A 21,255-nucleotide genomic window follows, 5' to 3' on the forward strand; every position below is an offset into this window, starting at 1 on the left:
TCCCACTCCAGAAAACAATGAATATTCTTGCACAAGGTTTCAATACCATTGAAACAAGAATATCAAAGAACAAACCACGCAATAGCCAAAGCCACAATGTACCAACTCTTAATATCAATCAATTCAACAAACTATAGGGCCTCAAATATAACCAAACACACATGAATAAATTATGAAATTAATAACAGTTCACAATAGAAATTTATTTCGGATAACTACAAAACATACTCACCCAACTTACAGTCCAAAATTGTTTTTTATTATGCCATTCCCACATAAATACCTTTCGTTCACACAGATTGAAGGTATAGGCATTTGAAAAACCTTAGAACTGTAGTTACACATAATAACAATGAGTTCCTCTCTTATCTCTCTCTCTCCTCTTCTTCTCCTTTTCCTTCCCTCTCCAAACACTCTTTTCTTATGTTTCCCAAAACAAACCTATGCTAACAATCAAGAGTCACATAGGGTGAATCATTTCCCCTTCTCCTCTCCTTATTCTAAAAATCAAAACTCACTTCCTAATGTAAATATTTACAAATTTCTTAAAAACCATTTAAAATTTCCTCCCACTATTACCATGTGACCATCCCATCACATTGGTAAGCTCTTGTCCCGAATCTTCACATATTATTCTTAGTTTATGCATCTACAACAAACTCCCAAGATGAAAAATATTCATGGTCTCATGACCATGTGTTGATGAAGTAAATCTTCATCGATCCCAAGCTTTATGTTGTAGGTGTCCTTCTCCTTGTCATGTTGTTTCTCTGTTGTTTTCTCCTGTTGTAGTCTTCCTCCTTATTTGTTGATGAAAACTTTCTCTACTATTTGCAATATGTTGTCCTTTATTCTCCTCTGCTCTTCATACATATCCTCTTGAGGCTTATTCAACATAAACTTCCTTAATTCTTTAGTCTCAAGTCCATGTTATCCTTGGGCTGGCTCAAATCACTACTTCCTTTCTAAACTTTATCATTGATATCCCTTACTAATATCCTGGTGGTTGAAGCTAAGTCCTCCATTCCTTGATCTACATAGAAAAAATCATTCCATTAGCTAGGTTCCTAGTAAATTTATTTGTCTTCCCAACATGTAAATTCATGATCATATTTAATAGACAGTTGGTTTAATTTGTTACCATGAATTCTATTTGTATTGGCTAAGTTGTTATTGTGCTAGAAGTGTTTTTCTTACATGTTACATGTGGTAATATGGCCATTTTATTTTTGGTATTGCGTTCATATTTAATAACCTACAAAGTGTTTGAAAAAACGTTTGAATAGACTTAGAAAACTAGAAATTACTAGTTAATTACAGCAGGGGACATTACATTTATGCCCATGCCTAAGGAAACCATGAAATCATCCAAGACTTTTCAAAAGGATAACACTTCTTGGATAGTTAGAACAACCATGAGCATTGTATCATCCACAAATTTCTTGTGCAATGTTTTCTCATTATATTTGGAGAACCATAGACCCTTGATGGAACTAATAGTAAATGATTATTTTAGGGCCCATCCCAACACTTCGGATGTGGGGATGAAGATACACGAGGAAAGAGGATCGCCTTAAAAAATTCCTATAGAAGGGTTGAAGGCCTTAGTGGGAGAGCCATTAACTAATATATAGAAGAAGGTAGAGGAGACAAGGGAAAGAATCAAGGTGATTCAGGTTTCTAAGAAACCAAATGCTTTATGAATTTCTGAAATGTAAGACCTACTTAATTTATCAAAATTCTTAGATAAATTGAGTTGGATGAGTATACCTACTTTTTCTGAATGATGAAGGGAATAAACCATCTCTTCGGCCATTATTATTCCATCCAAATGTTTCTTCCTTCAACATATCCTATATGCTTCAAAAAGATGAGTGATGGAAGAATGGGTCTCAAATGATTGGAAATGAGTTTAGAGATAATTTTGTAGATAGTGTAAAGTAGTCTGAGGTACCCTAGCTACCAATAAATCTAGGCTACTCCACTCACAACTCGTTATTTAGATCCAATTCAACAGTATTTCATGAAACCTTTAACATATGCAGTCTATACAAGAATATGAATTTACTCCAATAAATTCCATGAGAGATTTATCTCACACCTTCCACTCTTTTTCTCACCTCATTTAATGAATCCAATTACATACATATCCATTTAAAAAATGGTACAACTAGTGGGCCAAACATACATTTAAAAACAAAAAATTTGTTCCTATAAAAAGGTATGTAGTCGCTAAGAAATGATTTCGTAGCGCCTGTTAAAATATTGTAGGCGTTGCGAAATGATTTTGCAGAACCCCCTAAAAATTGTATTTCCATTTCAGCGAAGATGAAATGACTCGGCCTTGTTCCCAATCGACTCTCAATGTCTCTAATTTGCTTATTAATACTGTGAACAATTTACTTTGCCTCTCTTCCCCAAGGATGCAATGTTGGCTCAAATTTCATAGTTAGAAAACCAACCACAAAGGGATTTGAATTGTATTAAAAAAGAGTGCTTTATTTTTGGCTGATGGGTTTCACATCATAGAACCCATGTGCTCACTAACCTAGAATACAAAGACACATCCTTCTCAAGTTTTAAAGATGATACAACAAGAGTGAAAACGCAAATGGAAAAATGCAACAACCGAAGCAACCAAAGTTTGATTTTTTTTATATAAATTAGTTCAACAAGCTACAAACTTTCATGGTCTCATTACCATTTTTTGATGAAGTGAATCTTCCTTGATCCCAAGATTTATGTTGTAGTTTTCCTTCTCCTTGTCATGTTGTTGCTCTATTGTTTTCTCCTGTTATAATCTTCCTCCTTTGTTCATGAAAACTTGCTCTACCATATGAAATATTTTGTCCTTTATTCTCCTCTGCTCTGCATACCTATTCTATTGAGGTTTATTCAACATCAACTTCCTTACTTCTTTAGTATCGATGTCCATCTTATCCTTGGGTTGGCTCAAATCACTTCTTCCTTTCTAAACTTTATCATTGTTATCCCTTACTAACATCCTGGTGGTTGAAGCTAAGTCCTCCATTCCTCGATCTTCCTTGAAGATGTTGTATCTCTATTGGGGTTGATATTTTCTTCCCTCTACTAGTTGTTGTGTTTCCTTCATGGAAAATTTGTCTTTCATTCCTCCATAGTTGTTTAAGACACTTGTATGTCTTTCCACCTGCCACCATTTAGTAAAGATATCATTGTATCCTTGCTAAAACATATTGTTTCTATCCTATAACTCTACATATCTCCCTTCTTCTCATTTAAATATGAAAAATTTAGATGGTTTCCATCTTCTATATTTCCTACTAGAGAATTTTCTAAAAATCCAATTTCAAATTTTGTATTGACATAAGGAAATTGTTAATCACATTATAGCTCAATTTCTTCGGGTGCATTACACATATCTACATTATTAGACATGCATAAATTCTCTTATCCATTTGTATCCTTCTCCAGCAGTTTCTCCAACAACTTTAGTTCATCTTCACCCCTAACAAGAACTTCGTATTTCTCTAGAACAAAAATTAGGTTATGCTTGTCCTTCCTCATCTCCATTTTTTTATGATGTTCAACTTCAATACTTTGCACAGACATTTATTCAACTTCTCCATTTATAATAGAATTCAAATTTTGTCCATTCTTCCTATTTTTTATAACAATCTCCAAAGATTGTCCACCATTCTGTGCTAAATCTGCATTCACACATAAATTGTTAGTTTCAAAATCACAAGGCCCTGTAGCCTCATTTGTTTCTTCTAGAACCATTTCTTCATGTTGATCTCCATTCTCCAAATAATTTTTTAGACTCCTAATGAGCCCTTCAACAACATCTTCTCCATCACTTTCATCGTCTCCAAGGATGGATCCTTGTTTCGTGTATAAGTGTACACTATCCCTTTCTCACTTTCTCTAAGCATTCTTTCCTCATGTAGCACTAAAGCTTCCAGGCTGCTCATCAAATATTGATTTGCTTCATCCACTATAACAACATCCTCATTAACATCCACACACATGTGTTCATCACCGTTAGGTTGTTCTTCCATGGTTATGTTTTCCCATGGCACATAGCCTTCGTCTTGACTATCCTTTGTCTTCCTTCCAACCTATATAACAACACTTAGTGATTGTTCCTCCTCTCTGCACAAAACAAAATCAATGTTTTGTTCTTCATCTGGAACAACTCTTCCATTCATACACCAATTTTTAAAATAAAAATCATCATGTCTTGTATCATCCATTAACACCTCGACCATTATATGTTGATTGTCCACATAACCTATGAGACTCTCAACTAGTCTCTCATCAACATTTTCTTCATGCTAGTCTTGAGTTTCCAAATGGTCCATGAGACTTTGTTGTTCTTCCTCACTTTCTAGTGTAAGGTTCCTCTACATCATCCTCAACTGCAAAAATTCATCACTGCTACGTGTAATCAACAATTAATCCACAATTAACTGAAAACAAAAGCCCATTACCTTCTTATTCAATCTTCACTTGAACACACAACTTCTACTACATAATTCTTCTTACTATTGTCATCCCTTTACTGTTGCATACGTTCATGTTCTTTAAATCAACACCATTCTTCCTCTTGATTGATTGTTAAGTCAATATGTTCTACTTCAAGGTAGACACCATCCAATATGTTTGCAGAACACCTCATAATCAACAAACCTCAATTCAATTTAATTTGAAAACAAATATTTACCTCAATCTCTGTAAACTTTGCTTTCTCCAATAGCTTCTTGTATCTTTCTCTAAGAGTTGTAAAGCTAAAAAAAAATTATGGTTCTAATATTGGTTGATGTAGTCTAGGGTACCTTGGCTACCAATAACCTCGGGTTACTCCACTCACAACTCTATATTTATATCCAATTTAATAGCATTTCATGAAACCTTTAACATATGTAGTCCATACAAGAATATGAATTTACTTTGATAAATTCCATGAAAGATTTTTCTCTCACCTTCCACTGTTTTTCTCACCTCATTTGATAAATCAAATTACATACATTTCTATTTAACAAATGGTACAATGGGCAAGCCAAATGAACATTTAAAAACCAAACATGCAGTCCTGAAAATTTTCTATGAAATTGCTATGAAATGATTTTGTAGTGCTAGTTAAAATCCTGCAGGCGCCGCGAAATGCTTTTGTAGTGCCCCTTAAAAACCGTATTGTGGTTTTAGGGAAGCTAAAACGTCTTGGCCTTGTTCCTAATCAACTATAAATGTATCTACATTTCTTATTAACACCGTAAACAATTTAATTTTCCTTTCTTCTCTAAGGATGCAATGTTGGTTCGAATTTGATAGTCACAAAACAAAACATAAGGGATTTGGATTGCATTAAAAAAAAAATAGAGTGCTTTGCTTTTGATGATGGGTTTCACATCCTAGAACCCACACACTCACTAACCCAGAATGAAAATACACTTCCTTCTTGAGGTTTAAAGCTGACACAACAAGAGTCAAAATGTAAATGGAAAAACACAACAACCGAAGCCACTGGGTTTTGAATTTTTTTATATAAATTAGCAAGCTACAAACTTTCAAAATGGTTAGTTTAATATAAATACAAGACATTCCTATTCTGGAGCAAAATGAACATTCCTCCATAGGGCTTCAAAATCATTGCAACAATAATTCCAAAGAACAAACCACACATCAGTCGAAGCCACAATGTACCAACTCTTAATATCAATCAATTCAACACACTACAGGGTCTCAAAAATGACCAAACGCACTTGAATAAATTATGAAATTAATAACAATTCAAAACAAAAATTTATTCAAGGTAAATACAAAGCTTCGGTTCATTTCATACTCACCCAACTTACAGCCCCAAATTTCTATTTATTATGCTATTCACACAGAAATATCTCTCGTTCATAGAGATTGAAGGTACATGTACCTGTAAAACCTTAGAACTGTAGTTACACAAAAGAACAATGAGTTCCTCTCTTCTCTCCCACTCTCCTCTATTCTCTTGAGAGCTTCTCCTCTCCTCTTCTTCTCCTTTTCCTTCGCTCTCCAAACACTCTTTTCTTATGTTTCCCAAAAGAACATGGCAACCAAGTGTCACAAAGGGTGAATCATATCCCCTTCTCGCTAAAATAAGGGAAACTAAAACTATATTTACATTAGAAAATAACTTCTTCACGTTATTCTAAAAATCAAAACTCACTTCCTAATGTAAATATTTAAAATTTCTTAAAAAAAATAAAAATTCCTCCCAACATTACCATGTGACCATCCCATCACATTGATAAGCTCTTCTCCCAACTCTTCACATATTGTGCTTGGTCTATGCACCTGCATCATAGTGCCACAATTGGAAATAGAATGAAAATTGTTAGGGTCCTATGAATTGGATTTTTTGGGTGGAAGGATAAGAAGAGTAGTAGTGATGTGGTTCCCCTAATGGAATCATTTTATATTATACTTTCATCATTTTATTTTCATAAATATGGATGATGAATGTAAGGCTTAAAAGTAAATTTCAGCATTTAATTGAGATATGTAAACATTTATTTCTATTAATGAAGTATTGTTGTTTTACTTATTGCTATTTTGAAAATATAATAGGATCCACCATGTGAGAATTTAGGCTCCCAACTATTAGGAAATAGTTAAAAATTAGTTGTAGTCTAAGAAAGGACAGTTGACACAAGAAAAAATAAAAATCCTCCATCTTCCACGGGAGAGACCCAACCACTAGAATTATCATGTAGGGAGACAAAGGTCATGAGTGGAATGAAAACGGAAATGTGGAGAGAGAGGAAATTTCAATAGTGAGGTTTGAAAGGGAGAGAAATATTGAACCTACACAAAATAAAAGATATTTTATCCCAATTTTAGAAAGATGCTACTAGGGATTGAGGAGGTAAAACTATGAAAGTTATTGATTAGTTTCCTAACATAAAAGGAACCTGAAGCTCGGTGGGATTTTTTGAGACAATAATTCATCTATTGGGGGGAGCATGGTATCTCCTATTATATTTTTGGAAATATAGATAAGTAACTGTGTTGTTTGTTATGATGTGTTGAGAATTTGAATTCCAATGTTTTCTTATGTTTCTAAGTAGGAGATAGGAATGGTTGCAAGAATTTATTGAGTATAAGTCTCTTGTTAAAGATGGTTTAATTATGCTATGAATACATCTTTGAAAATGGCTTTTATGTAAATGCTAGAGAGAAAATTTACTTGAATTTGGGATTGATCATGTACAAAAAAATATGGGTTAAGCCGGAGACTTTCCTAGATATATTTTCATAAAAGATATATATATATATATATATATATATATATATATATATATATATATATATATATATATATATATATATATATATATATATATATATATATATATATATATATATATATATATTCCAGGGTTAGCGCGGTCATGAGTTAACACTGAGAAAAGATTCTCAAGATATCCATCAACTAGCATGTGGTCCCTATTGTGTGACAAAATCCTTCAAAAATATAGAGTACAAAAACTTGGAAACCAAGAGTCATGTAGTCTAGTTCCTGTGTACAAGGACCGCCTTTGATTAGTATATATATATATATATATATATATATATATAATTAAATAAAGACTACAAAGTGTGTCAAACCCCAAAAGTATTATGTACAAAGGTTAGAGGAGAAATGCTAGAAACATAGTTACATGAATTACACATGTAACATTCCTTGATGTACCTCATGCAAAATACACATGATTATAAATTTTAACCAGTTTTACTAGCATGTAATATTCCCAAATGACTTATCACTTATTCTTTAACCAATAATAAAATGATATAATGACGATCATTAATTGAAGTAACGTTAGCAAATTTCATGAAGTAATAATCATTAGTGCAACTTGTTAATATAATGATTTCTCCTACAACATGGCATCAGCAACATTGTTCATTTAATCAGGCTTGTTAATATCACAATGAATGATGTAATTTTGAGCGTCATGCAAGGTAGAAATATCATTAAGATAATAGAATAGAAAAATGTAGAAATGGACATCGATATACCCTGGAAACCCTAAAGGGAAAAACTAGCAAATGCTTATTTTATTAAACATTTCGTGAGGGAGTTAACCCCTCACTCAATAGCAGCAAGGGATTCCATCCCTTTTCTATTGTTGAAATTTTACAAAAGAAACATAATATTTAATTCAAGCTTAATTAACTAGAGGCCACTACATTAAAGATGATGTCATGTTTTTCAAACACTTTACCCCATAGTTCTTCAAGCGCAATGTCTTCATCGCACAGTTGTTTATTGCAGTAAGTTACACATTATAAACTACGGTTGGCGATCTTCCACTCTACATGTAACCATAGTGATACATAATGAACTCATCGCTAGAAATAATATTAGCTATAATCCATATTTTAAAAGGGATTAGTTTAGAAACTATCGCTTCATTCTTTACGAAAGTCATGATTCTTTCCTTCAAAAACTACCATCAACAACTCTAACATCATAATTATCCAAAATATCAATTTATCAAAACCAAAAACATTATAAATTTTTCATTAAATAAATAATGTGAGAGAATCAAGATCTAAAATATTCAATCTCTACCAGTTATCATGTCAAAATCACTAATAATCTTCCATGCATTATATCTCTTGGCTTGAAATACCTTTTTGCACATGCATAAATTAGAGTAAAATTCATATCCATAACTAATCTTTTACCTTTACATGCATCATCAAGTACTTAGCAATGTCTATTTAACATGTGAAATATCTTAACTATTATCTGCAAATCACACTTTTAATGCATTTAATCAAAATTCAAAACCATGGGAATAATTTTACAACCATGGTATTGTTTTCCGATTATTCTTCTTGTTGCAAAATCATTGGTAACAATCATTTTTTAATTTTAAATATAAAACCAAGGATTAAAATATAATTGTTCTTTTAAATACAAAATCATGGATAAAAATATATTTGTGGTCCATTGTATTGCATGTAATTAATCCTATATAAGCTAAGAATCCTCCATTTTAAGGTGTCTTTTAGTCGATTAATAGATCTATTACAATTTTTTTTTCCCTAGTTGGGGGTTTCAATGATAAATCACAAGTCATGATATTTATGTTGTTGTTATATGTTTTAGTATTTTTTATTTTTTTTTATCTCCCTCACATTTTAATCACAACACTTCAAACCCATTTCATTACCCATTTTCGGCATAGTCAAAAGCAATGGGGGAATAGAGGCTGTGGATAATAGGGGTCGTGGATGAGAGAGGTTGTAAAGGACAAGGATGAAGGAAAGGCCTAGTTCTTAAGATAGGGGAGTCATGGTCAACAACAAATTTTCCCAATTCGTAAGGATTAACACTCTAATACTTCCATATTCAACTAGTTACGGATAAGGAAATTGAGTAACTAAACTAGGAAGGGCTAAAACACATGGCAGATGACATAAAACCAAAAAACTCACTAATGAGTTTAGAGTTAATGGAGGTGAGTTTTGGGAATGGATCATCACCACATTATTAGATAAATAATGGTAAAAATTACACAATAACAATACACATAAACCATGCACACCATGATTTACTTAGAAAACCCCAACTAGGGAAAAACCATCCAACAATAGATCTATTATAATCTTATGGCTTAAAATCAAGCAAGCCTTGACTTAAAAGCAACTAATCCTACCAAAATCCTCCACCTAACTCACCCACATTAAATTGGAGAACCCCCAAGCCTTTTAAAGACTTTCTCATATGTAATCCATAGGCTCTAATATTAGGTTCCACAAAAATAGTGTACCGAAAACTACAACTATGGACTTAAAAACTTTCACCCTTTCACATACTAAATTATTTTTTCAATAAGAAAAAATTGTACCTTTTTATTCCAAAATATAATCAAATGGTACATTGCAATTGCATCATAGACAATAGTTAAGAGCATCACTCATGGCTCTGTGAAGAAGCAAAAAATATATTCTAGTACTTGTGAATCATGCAGTGGAAAAATAGTAATCAAATAGACTATCCAAACTTAACAACATTATAGAAATATTAGGAATAACATAGAATATCCAAAAAATTGTTGTGACTTGATAAAAAATAATTTTCTAAAATGAAAATAAACAGTCTCTAAGAGAGAGAAACCAAAACCATTCAAAACACTCACCAAGTTAACCAAAAAGTGATAAAGATATGTCTACAAAAGTGTAGAAATTCCTCGTAGATTCAAACTGCAGATTCTAATATTCTAAAACAATTGACTTGAATCTACTCTACTCATCAACAGAAATAGTAAATGATCGATCAAATCACAAAGAATATAAGAGAAATAATTCAATCACACATAACACAATAATTTTCTGGGGAAAGCCATAGCTAAAAACCCCTGCTATCTATATATAGCATTAGTCAAAGAATCTGGATGAATACAAGTGCTATGCTCAACCTTGAGCTCAACCTACACAATTATTTCCTATCCTCTACCTGACTTACTACCTTTAATGGAGAAATTACTCAATTATGAATTATGCAATCCTCATCGGCCTTCCTCTAACTGAATGCACCATACGTTTAACTTAGATGATTTTACAATTGATAGTACATTGTCCCTGAACTCCAACCTCAACTAGGTCTTTCTCTGATTTGGCATGCATCAGTTACTTATGAGTGAATCTTCAATTTACTGGTTGATCACTGCATGCAACACACATTGATCGACAGGTTACATCCCACTACTACAAGTCACACCTCACTACTACAGGTCACACCCCACTACTGCAGGTCACACCCCACTAATGTATGTTACACCCCACTACTACAGGTTGTACCCCACTACTGGACCTCCCACTAATTCCTCCATAAATTGGAACTAGTTTAACTAACTTTAACTCAGTTAGACTGAATTGGATATTTACAACTCAAAATAAACTCAACTAGTGTTGATAATTGTAGGAGACACTCTACATGACTCTAGTTAGACCTCAACTCAAATTAACTAAGATATCTAAGTCAAATTAACTTAGTTAACTATTACAATTTGTCATGAGTTGTGGAATTACAATTTAATTCAAGGACAAATTAAGTTAGGATTTTTTTATTGATGCTATTTTTAACATTTCTTGTTGCTATTTTCAACGCTCCCTCTCAACAAGAAAGGAATTAAACTCTATCCCGATCTGGTACCTTTGGAATTTTTTGCATGCAACTCTTCTCACTTTTGTTGCTACTACGACAACATCTGCAACCAAAAAGGATCCAAATACAATTAAATCAACTATGTCTGAAACTATCTACTGGGAAACATTGTGTTGTTATTGACTCTGCTACTGAGCCTCCTGCTCTGCTGTCAGTTTTACTCTGCACTCCTTAGTATCTGACTGACATTGATCCTCCTGATACTGAATATTATGGGTCCTCGTAGCAAGGTAATGATCCATGAGAAAAAAAACCTCAATGGATCCTGCCCAATTTTTGCACTCTTGGGACTATATCTTCACATCACCCCACCTCTCACTTAGAGGTATGACCACATGTGCTCCCTCTACCCACTTGGCTCAAAATTTCCCTCTACTGGAGGTCTCTGATTAAGTGGATGGTTCCACTCTTTCTCCTCTTTTCTTCTCCAATTGTGGTTGCTCCACAACTTTCTGAGGTTGCATGTTGAGAGGTAATTCATGCTCCCTCCCAACCACCAAATCTCTAGTATTTTCCTTTCTCCTCAAGGCTTTTCATGCATGAGATAAATATGATCTACTCATACTATTGTTTTTTCTTCCGCACTATTGCTGCAACTACTGTAATAATGAGTTTGATCTCCCCAGATCCTAAAGTACTAGCTTACATAGGGCTGCTCACTCTGAAACTAGACTCTCTCCAAGTCTCGATCTCCTTGTGGGAAATCTCTCTGCTCCTCAATTGACCAATGTCAACAATCAAAACTCCTTTTTGTGTCACTAAACATTAGCTCACTGATCTTCCCGCTAGCAACCTTCTTGCTCCATTAAGAAGTCTGCACATAGGGTCTTCTAGATCTGACCTGAACTAAAGTTCCATCAATCTGTAAGGACAACTTTTAATTCTTCTCTTCTATGGTGATTTCAACTCTGATACCATGTAAAAGTTTGTGCACTTCTAGCTCTGATACCATGTAGAAATTTCTACAAATATAGATCTAGTACCATGTATAAATTTCTACAAATCTAACTCTGATATCATGTAGAAATTCCTTGTAGATTCAAACTGCATATTGTAATATGCTAAAACAAATGACATGAATCTACTTTACTCATCAGCAGAAACAATAAATGATCAATGAAATCGCAAAGCATATAAGAGAAATAATTCAATAGCACATAACACAATGATTTTCTGTGGAAATCCACAACCAAAAACCCCTGCTATCTATATATTGCATCAGTAAAAGAATATGGATGAATACAATATGATCTACTCAACCTTGAGCTCAACTTGCACAATTATTTTCTATCATCTTCTTGATTGACCACCTTTGGCCAATACTTAGCCAAATTTCCAAGCCTCTAGGCTCCTAATTCCTTTCTTTGTTCCCTTGGAAATTAGCTCCTATTTAATGCAAAAAATTACTCAATTATGAATTGTGTAATCCTCATAAGCCTTCCTCTGGCTGCATGCACCATCTATTTAATTTATATGATTTTACAATTGATAGTACATTGTCCCTGAAGTCCAATCTCAACTGGGTATTTTTCTGATATGACATGCATGAGTTAATTATGAGTGAATCTTCAGTTTACTGGTTGATCACTACAGGCAACACCCTACTGTTTGATAGGACACACCCCATTATTTCAGGTCACACCCCACTATTGCAGGTCACACCCCACTACTGCAAGTTACACCCCACTACCATAGGTTACACCCCACTACTGTAGGTTGCACCCCACTAATGGACCTCCCACTAATTCCTCCATCAGTTGGAACTAGTTTAACTGACTTTAACTTAGTTAGACTGAATTAAATAATTACAACTCAAAGTAAACTCAACTAGTGCTCCTAATTTTAGGAGACACTCTATATGGCTCTAGTTAGATCCTCAACTCGAATTAACTGAGCTAACTAAGTCAAGTTAACTTAGTTAAGTATTGCAAGGTATCATGAGATTTGGAATTACAATTTTATTCCTAATTTAATTCAGGGACAAATAAAATAAGGATTTTTTCTTGATATTATTTTTAACATTTCTTGTTGTTATTTTAAACAAACTATCCAGATTCTGCTAGTTGGTGAAGAGGAAAACTGCATCTTTCAATTAGATTTGAGGATTTTCATTCTTTAAAGAATATAATACTAAAATTTGAAGTGAGGGCTCTTTTAGATAACGAGTCTACCCTTATATTCCAATTCTTGTAGACATGTTGGAAGGAAAGTGAGTGGAAACTTTATTTTATGGCTAATATCATATCCTTATAGTAACATAAATTGAGTATTTATAGAGAACATATGTCGTTCAACCATTGTATAATATATATTGAGTCCCCATATACTTGTAAATGGAATATATTTTTCTATATAGTGAAAGCAAGTAGGGTCCAACGTGCAATTAGCTTAGCTTTTGTATTTGTGTCTTGTTCAATTTTAATAAATATATTATAGAATTTAGAACTGATAAGTTTGATGTGCACACCTCTAACACTCACACACACACACACACACTTGAGATGCACCATTAAAAAAACCTACCAATTAGCTCAACTTGGGTAAGGGAAAACTAAATTGACAGGTATGAGAGGGTGGACTTAGTCTAAGAAACTCGAAGAAAATTATAATTTTGGGCACTACCACCTCCCATTTTGTATTGATATTTTTGAAAATACATTTGTTCCTCATTCTCCATAATCCCTAAGCTATGAAAATGGGTAGATTCTTATGAATCCGGATATAAGAAACTCAATAATTTAGACAGTTTTTAAAGGAATTGAATTGTGTAGAAACATGTAGTCCAAGAATATAAAGAGAGTTTTGTTAGACATCCTTTGAGGTTGAGAAATGCACAAAGAGGTGGTCAATGGTTTCTGCATCATTTTTACATAAACAACATATATTACAACCATTGACTCCTCTTTTCAGCAAATTATCCCAGGTGAGTATTATATTCTCGAACATGAGACAACCAAAACTTTTTAGCCTTTGTGGTAGATTCTAGCTCCATAAATTTTAGGCCACCAAATGTTATACTTCAAAGGAGATGAAACTATAGAGTCATATTCTTCTCTAACAGTAACTTTCCCATTAGTCTAGTATTCCAACTCCAAACAAGGGAGTCCTCTCCCTTAAGAAAATATCATTTAGATAAAGACCTCTAATATAATTTTTCCATTCCAATGCTAAATTTCCAATGGGTCCAAGGTCACTAACATTTAACCAATACCCTTATGAATGATCATTATGTTTAGGGTTCTTGATGTGACTCAAACTATATATTCATTTATGATTAAGTAAATTGATTAGATCATTGGATAGGAGATAATAATCTGCACCACCAACTAATGGATCCTGACCAATTAAAATCTTATACCCATTTCTGATCTTCTAAGAAATCCAAGAGGATATTCTTGAGAAGGAATCAATGATACCTTTACAAATGATTGAGTCATTCTTGAAGGACGTAAAATAGGATTTTCTAAGCCAGGTTGTGACAAATCTATTCTTTAAATACTTTTCCTCTATAATGTGTTGCCATATCACTGAATCCGTAATAGCTCTCCACAAACTCTTCATTGAGAGGGAAGTTCCAAACATAGACAAATTATTAAATCCCCAACCCTCTAAGGATTTTGGCAGAGATAGACACTCCCACCTAACCAGATGGATCACTTTTTTTGTCTTTTTGTTAGTCCAAATAAAACTAAACATTTTATGTCTTAATTTATTAATGATATATTTAGGAATCTTTCAAAATGGCATCCAATAAAATGGAATACTTTCTAGTACAGACTTGACTAGGATCATACTACCCCCAAGGGAGATCCACCTAAAGCACCAATTAAAAATTCTATAATCAACTTTTTTATTATCCAAGTCCAATCCTCTTTTAAATAGCAGTTCGATTCCAAGAAAAAAACATAGATATTTCAATCCATTTGAAATAACTTCCACTTTAAAAGGTAAAATAGATTAATCTGATCGAGAATGTCATCCTCAAGCCTGTTATGAAAAAAATGGATTTTTGTAGGTTAACCTCCATACTCGAGGCTTGACAAAAGGAAGAGGTAATTCTAGCATAACATTCCCATTAGGCAAAAGTATAATTACTGAAATATAAATATCATCAACAAAGCGGATATGTGTTATAAACAAAGATCTAGGTGTAAAAATTCTATCATTGTGGATTCTCCGGTCAAAAAGTCTAAAAGCACAAATCACAGATCTCTGAAATCCAAAGATCTAGTCGCTTTGACCCCTTTCAAATTATTTTCACCTTTTTCTTGATTGATCATCCTTATTAGCTCTTCAACAATTAGTGAAAAAAAAAGGAGAAAGGGGACATCAATGTCTCATCCCCCTAGTGCTATGAACAAAATTGGAAGGGGAACCATTAACCAGTATTGTGAAATTTGTTGAGGTGATAAATCCCATGATCTAGATAATTACTCCCAAGTTAAGGTTGATCTGGAGAAGAACCAATCTTAAAAAGGTCCAATTGACTTTATCATATGCTTTGACCAAATCTATTTTAAAAATCAGAGCATCTGTTTTTTTTTTAAATTGAGTGAAGGGTTTCCTAAGAAACTCCAATAACACCGTGAATTTGTCTGTTTAGAAGGAAACAAAAATGTTCCAAAAGTATCCTCTCCATAATATTTTCTCTTAGCCGAATGGACAAAATATTTGCAATTACTTTATAAATAAGATTACATTACAAAATCGTCTAAATACATTAAAATTTCAAAATGGAGGCTTCTGCGATTCATAATTATCAAGCAAAATCTTCTCCGTATATCACATTAGTTTTTTTGGATAGACGTGTTTTAAACCCCTACCGAGGTTGATCATTAGGAAAAGAATGGAAATAGAGATCAAAATACCACATAGTTATAGTAGAGATGCAACGGTAAATTCCAAACGAATATGAAATCAAATAATAATATAATAAAAGGAATGTTATGTAATAAATTAAAAAGTTAAAAAAGGAAACAAGAGGAAAAGATTCATATTATTAATATTGTTAACTCAAATACTAAATTAATTAATTAGTTAGAAGGAGCTTCAAAATAATAAAATCTAAGAAATAACTAAATAATCATATTATTTATTTTAATATTATTATTTATTTATTTTAATAATTAAGAAAAAGATAATAATAATAATATGAAGGAAAAACCATAGGAAAGTAGGGATGCGAAAAGAAAAAAAAAAAAAAAAAAAAACACTTAGGAATATAGGGATGGGATCCACTATCTACTCATCCTCCATCCATGATGCTTATTAAACGTATTATACCTTTTTTCAATTGTGATAGCTTCGCTTAATTTACGATGATGGAAATGATCAATCCTAGCAAGGACGTGGGCATCCTCTAAACAAATGTAGTGTTTAGTATTTTCTGCGTGTTCAGCTAAAGAAGAGGAGTGAGTCCTATTGTGCCTTAGGTTGGTTGAATTTTCTTGAATCCTCTGATTTATGGACCAACCTGTTTCGCCAATGTAGGGGGTACCACAGGAACATGGAATCAAATAAACACCCTTCATGTTTTTAGGCTCCATCAGGTCTTTGACTACTTTCAGGTAGCCACAAATGGTTTTTAAGGGTCTAAAGGTGGAAAAACCTTGAACCTCTTAATAATCCGAGCAATCTTATCATAATTCCCTTGGATAAAGGGAAGATGGACACTAGAGGTCACTTCACTAGACTCTTTTTTATTCCTAGGAACTATGTTAGATTTTAAAAAGGCTTTGATACCCTGGTATCTTTTATAGCCATTCAATTCAAAAACATTAAGGAGATGGGTTTTCTCATTCTCCAGATGGCTTTCATCAGAAACCCTCAAAGCCTGAGTGGCCAATGTGTTGAGAACACCTAGCTTCTGGGCTAGAAAGTGATGGGATTTTGCATGTAAATATTGCTTAGCGTGAGTTTTTTTTACGAAATACCTGCTGAGAAAAAGAACCATAATCTTTTTTCGATACCAGAACATCAAGAAAGGGAAATCTACCGTCAACTTTAGTTTCCATGGTGAATTTGATAGATTTGAATTGATTATTGAGATGTTGAAAAAACAAATTCAATTTATCACGACCATGGGGCCATAAGATGAAGGTGTAATCAACAAATTGTTTCCATCTCTTTGGTTGAAATTGAGCAGAAGATAAATCTTTAGCTTCAAAATCCTCCATGAACAGGTTTTCAATTATGGGAGAGAGGGGCAAGCCCATAGAAACCCCACAAGTATGTTCATAGAATTCACCTTCAAAGCTAAAGAAAGTGGAAGTAACGAAAATCTCTACAAGCTTGACTTTATAGGGTTTATAACACTCAGGTTTATAACACTTTGGAATAAGGGTAATAAAGGTCACATTAATAGCTCCCTTAATCGATCATTTTCTTCTAGCCTCCTCCACCACCTATAAAATCTCAATCCCCATCAAATCGAAGAAGGTTAGGAACAAATCGTATTTTAATACCCTCTTGACTTCATCCAAAGCAACTACCCTCCAAACTCTAGTGGAACCCTCCTTCGAGAAGAAATAAGGGAAATTTTGAAGAATTTGTAATTGTGCGTGAATTGTATTTTTACTAGGATCATTAATAAAACTTTTGAAGTTCCCCTCATTGTCTTTAATATACTAGATAGAGTTGTTATTTCTTCTAAAATTTGCAAACTTATGAAAAAACTATATATTTCCATCACCTGCCTTTATCCAAATAACTATTATTTTCATATTCCATTCCTCTTCTTCCCATTTTAAAATCTGACCTATTTTCTCTCCTAAATTGTAGAGGGACTCTTCCAGAAAATTTGAATTCATGTATGCCTATGAAATTATATCATAATCAGATGCAATTTGAACCAAATATGCTTTATGATCATGTTTTTTAAGCTTATCCCATTCCTTCACCTTAAGTTTTAAATACGCCATCTTATACACCCAACTATCCATGGCCGAGGAAAAATATTTAGTTAATAGGTCCTACCAACACTTTCTAATTAGGGCAACAAAGGACTCATCTTTCAGCCATAAGGGGTCGAATTTGAAAGGATAATGTATCTTAGGAGTATCAAAGTCTAATTGAATAAAGTGATGGAAACTTAACTAAACTGAGAGAGGGGGTGAATTTTTTTAGTACATTCATGGACATTTAATTCCAATTACTTAATAATTAAATGATCAATATACACCTTATGAACAATAGATTCAACATAACCAGCATTTAACATATAAATAACAACATAGAATCAACAAACAAAATCATCAATATGGACACTAGATATAAGTGGAAACCATAAATAGTGAAAACCATGACTTTGTTATTCTTTTGATGCAAAGGCAAGCTCCTATTCCCTTATTACATCTTGTTTTTTGTAGGCTCTGTTGGGTTGTGTTATATTATTTCCACGACTAGCCCACGTAGTTAACCAGGGGGTTAGAGGGGGGGCGGAGCCCCCCCCCCCCCCTCATTGTGCCAATTGTGTAGCGAGGGGAGGTCACAGGGGGTTTGAGGGGTACCCGTGGTTTTGTGCATGTTTTTCACACATGTTTTTGGATGCAATGGTTTTCGGTCCATGGTATTGGATGCTTCGGCATGTATAAATATTTATTGTAACATTGAAAGGAACATAATGAAAAATCAAGCTGGTAGTCTCGGTTTTGGGATCCAGGGGAAAATCTCTGTGTATATGTGTTTTATGTATTATGCTCTTGCATTTTTTATTTTCTGTGTTTTAGAATTCGTATGCAGCTAATTTATGTACGAGGTTAAAACCTACATTTGGTATCGGAGCTTGTTTTGGCTTCAAGGGGACGCCTTTGTTGCTGAGGGGTTTCGCTCGGGCCTGTGGTAGACAATGTTTAGTGGGAGATCTGTGAGATCGATTTTGTTGGTGAAAGAAGATGCTGAGTAGCAGAAATATAGAGATCGAGAAATTTAATGGTCAAAGTTTTGAGTTGTGGAAACTCAAGATGGAGGATCTGTTGGTGGATAAAGATCAGTGGATCACGGTAGATCTGGGTACTAAACCAACGAGAGTGTCTGATGAAGAATGGAGGAAGTTGGATTGGAAGGCAAAGAGCACAATACGATTATGTGTCTCAGATTTAGTATTGCTGAATGTATCAGGGGAAGCTACAACGAAGGCTTTGTGGGACAAGTTAGGGACATTGTACCAATCTAAGTCTCTGGTGAATAAACTGTTCCTGTAGAAAACGCTGTATAATCTGAGGATGAAAGATGGAGACTCGGTGGCAGAGCATCTAAACACATTTAATACTATGGTAAGTCAGTTAGCTTGGTGCTTTTGTGATGTTTTGGGTGATAGTCGATCGAGTCAATGACGGGGTGATGGTCCGGCTGTCAGAGGGGAGCCTAGTCATCAGAACTTCAGCAAAATGACTAAGTGTGTGAACGAGTGAAAGAGGCAAATGTGATCTTACAAACAAAAACCCTCATGACTTGATGACGAGACGAATCAAACCAACTAGACACATATGCGCAACATGACTGACTGACAGTGCAAACGACAAGTGCTACACTGGTGATTGATCGTGATGACACTTACGTGACAGTGAATGTAACTCTGTGTGCGAGTGCAACAAATGTTTTCATAGCAAACATAACATGTAAACACGAGGTGAAGACCTTGAGCATGACCAGAACATGGTCGCAAGCAAGACATTGACATCATCATGCAAAAGCTTGGGTGGAATGAACAAGCAAGGTGGGTGCAAAGGCTAGCACGAGCTCACGGAGTGAACCTGAGTGTATGTAACCGTCAAGTGAAACTCTCAAGGGAGGCTCCAAATTTGGGTGAAATCCAAAATTTTGGAGGGTGTTTGTAGCTGTTACAAGAAGACCAAACCACCACAAGTAACTATTGGACCACAACATCGAATTTGATAACAAAATTGTTATAACATTAAACTTTATAAAGAAAATATAATTATTTTTCATATTATTAAAATAAATTAGATTAATATCAAAATAAATAAATCATTATTAATAAATTAACTTTTATATATATTTTTAATTTATTAATTTAAAATTGGAAAAAATATATATTATATTATAAATTTTAAATAAAATAATAAATTACTATGAGAAAACAATCTAATAACCCCTCTAATACATTTATTTTATATATATTATAATGAAGAATAAATTAATATGAATAACTTTATAAGAAGTTTATTCCCAACTATAATAATATCTCAAAGATAAAGCTTATTCTTATTGGCATCTATAAGATGGGACAAAATTTTGAATTGGGATGGGAATATGCATGATATTGATCATTTAATGGTAACACTCAGAGTTTTAGTGAAAAGAAGATTGGGCATTATTTAATTAGAAAAATTGTTTGGCTATGTTGAAGGAGATTACTTGATATGAGAATAGATGATATTATATTATTTGGTTATTTAATTTATCTTTTAAATTTAAAAAAAAATTAAATATATTAAAAAAATTAAATATATAAATTAAATAATTGAAAAAAAAACTAGATTTTCCATTGTCTGTTTATTAACATCTCACTTTCCTCCATTGTTTGTTTATTAACATCCTATTTTCTTCTTCGATCTTTTTATCACACGCTTCTCATCTATTTTTCACAATATTTATTGAGGTAATAGTCTCATTAAACTGTTTTTTTGCCTTAAAAATCATGGAAATTCGAGCAATATTTTGATAAAATCCGACAAAAATTTCAAGATTTTGGGTGCCCCAGAGGTTTTTGATGGTGCTGAATCTATTTCCACCATCAAAAACATGATTCAAACACTTCTATTGCATGATTTCTTGAATTTTTTTTGCCTCGATTCCGACCACTTTTGTTGTCTGGGCAAATCCTTGGCCTCGATAGATGACGCCTTTATTGAAAGAATGTTTGCGCTTTGTTCATACTCGTTTTGTGCTCCCCAAAGTTAATAATACGAAGCAATCTCATTATTAAATGTATTATATATATATATATATATATATATATATATATATATATATATATATATATATATATATATAATTGGATAATATAATTTTAGTTGAAATTATATAAATTT

This window comes from Pinus tabuliformis, chromosome 7, assembly GCF_031772625.1.
Source record: "Pinus tabuliformis cultivar Carrire ecotype Pingquan chromosome 7, CPIR1, whole genome shotgun sequence".
In the NCBI taxonomy this organism is placed as follows: domain Eukaryota; kingdom Viridiplantae; phylum Streptophyta; class Pinopsida; order Pinales; family Pinaceae; genus Pinus; species Pinus tabuliformis.